General features: G+C 56.8%; 1 long non-coding RNA gene across 1 annotated transcript; it reads right to left on the minus strand.

Moving 5' to 3' along the window:
• Window positions 1-219: 219 nt before the first annotated feature.
• Window positions 220-2,326, minus strand: LOC116465372 (uncharacterized). The gene is made up of 2 exons (XR_004247177.2): window positions 2,285-2,326; window positions 220-809 (listed from the first exon to the last, which is right to left on the minus strand). It is a non-coding gene; the product is annotated as an uncharacterized LOC116465372 (long non-coding RNA).

Here is a 2,326-nt window from a genome sequence, read left to right on the forward strand (position 1 = left end):
AAGCAAGGTTGGGGTGGAGCAACTGAGGGCTTCCAGCATGGGTGACCGGGCTGATTAGGACTGGATCCAGCTGCCCCTACTGCTCCACCGCCTGCCCAGCACTTAACCTCCACACTCTGTGCCCTCTGATGGTTGGGAGAAGCCTGTGCCCAGCCCTTCAGCCACCAGAAGAAAATCAGGAATGGAATTCCTGGTTTTGAAGACACAAAAAGTCAGAGAGACTTTAAATAGAGTTTAATTTGAAGTAAACCAGAGAGTTTTGTGTGCAGAAGCATTTTGCTTAACTTAGGGCCATCACCGCATTATGAACTCTTTTGTGTGTGTGTGTGTGTGTGTGTGTGTATGCACGCACGCGTGCACAGGCTAGTGTCCTTCTGTGGGTGTGTCTGCGTGAGGACCCATCCATGCATGTTTGATCTTTATGGCCTCCCCCTGTGCACCTGTGCCTATGGGTCTTGTCTTGATTCCCAGTACTCATTCTCCTTGAAGAATCCTGACAGCCTGCAGTCACCTTCCCTTTTCCAGTCTCCCAAAAGCAATGGCGCCTTAAGTGTGCGGTGAGGATGAGGTGGGTCTTGAGGTAGCCTAGGCCACAGCTGCCCCTTCAAGGCAAGGCCTCAGCTAAGTCCAGGAAATAGGAGAACCTGGCCCTGGAGCAACCCCAGAAGCGCAGGACCACGAACGTCCCAACCGCCAGCAGCAAGAGGCCGCCTAGGGCCCCAAAGAAGATGCCGAAGAACGCGTCGAGTTTCATGCTCAGGTGCTCACAGTGCTCGCCCCAGGCCGTGTAGATGGAGAAGGACACACAGCTGGGGACCAAGAGAGAGCGACAGGTGGTCAGAGGCGGGAGCTCAGCCTCCCAGCCCCTCCTCTTCTGCTGGGGAAGAAGAGGTTCTGTAGGAGAGGCTGGGCTCGCCCCACTCTCCAGAGAGACTGAGAGACTGAGGCCGTGCTGAAGGGAGACCACTGGGCAAAGGAGGCAGGTGTGGGCTTTAGAAACATGGGCCTGGGCCGGCGCGGGGGCTCAGCCTGTAATCCCAGCACATTGAGAGGCTGAGGCGGGCGGATCACTTGAGGTCAGGGGTTCGAGACCAGACTGGCCAACATGGTGAAATCCCATCTCTACTAATAAATACAAAATTAGCCAGGCATGGTGGTGCGCACCTGTAGTCCCAGCTACTCAGGAGGCTGAGGCAGAATCGCTTGAACCTGGGAGGTGGAGGTTGCAGTGAGCCGAGATTGCAACACTGCACTCCAGCCTGGGGGACAGAGCAAGACTCCGTCTCAAAAAACAATACAAAACAAAAAAGCAAAAACCTGGTGTGAAGTCAGCTGCACCTGTGCAGCAGGGATGCCGGCCACAGCTGGGCATGCGCAGTCACACCCCCGCCCCAGCCCCGCCCCGCCCACCCCCTCCTTCGGCGGGATCTGGAACTGCAGCTGGCGGAGGGCTCCGAGACCAGGCCTGCCTGGGGCCGCGGCCTCCTGCGCGTTAACCAGCGGAGCCCCGGGGACTGCTGGTGAGGGCAGGAGCAAAGGCGCCTCGCTCGACTGAGGGGCAGGGCTGGCCTAGACACAGGACTGCAGGTTCTTTTCCCACAAGGAGGCAGCAGGGAAGCAGCAGCCAGATCAGGTGGGAGGGTTTGACTCTGGGCCCTGGCGCGGTGGCTCACGCCTGTAATCTCAGCACTTTGGGAGGCCAAGGTGGACGGATCACCTGAGGTCAGGAGTTCGAGACCAGCCTGACCAACATGGCGAAACCCCATCTCTACTAAAAATGCAAAAATCAGCTGGTCGTGGTGGTGCGTGCCTGTAGTCCCAACTACTTGGGAGGCTGAGGCAAGAGAATCGCTTGAACTCGGGAGAAGGACGTGGCAGTGAGCCGAGAACGCACCACTGCACTCCAGCCTGGGCGACAAATGACACTCCGTCTCAAAACAAAAAATATAAAAAATGTTTGGCTTTGGAAACCACGCCCTGCTGCTTAACCTGCTGCATCCCAGGGCAGCTTCCTTGTCATCTCTAAGCTGCAGTTTTCTCATCTTCAAAATGGCTCTAATGCCCCTTGTGGCTCCTTTGGGTTTCAGAGTTTGTAATATAGCACCTTTATTCTCCACACACAGCAGGCACTCACAACTCTCCTTTTCCACTGTCCCCTCTTCCCTGGTCTCTGATCTCTCTCTTTACAAAGGGAGCCATCCTAATTCCTGGACCCCTTGCAGTGTCTTGCCCAGCTTGGGTTCCCCAGCACTGTCATCCACCTCCTGGCCGCAGCCCTATGCACCTGCAGCGGGGCCCACTGGGCAGGTGCTGGCACTGGCCTCCA

This window comes from Hylobates moloch, unplaced genomic scaffold (genome assembly GCF_009828535.3).
Source record: "Hylobates moloch isolate HMO894 unplaced genomic scaffold, HMol_V3 SCAFFOLD_4745, whole genome shotgun sequence".
NCBI lineage: Eukaryota > Metazoa > Chordata > Mammalia > Primates > Hylobatidae > Hylobates > Hylobates moloch.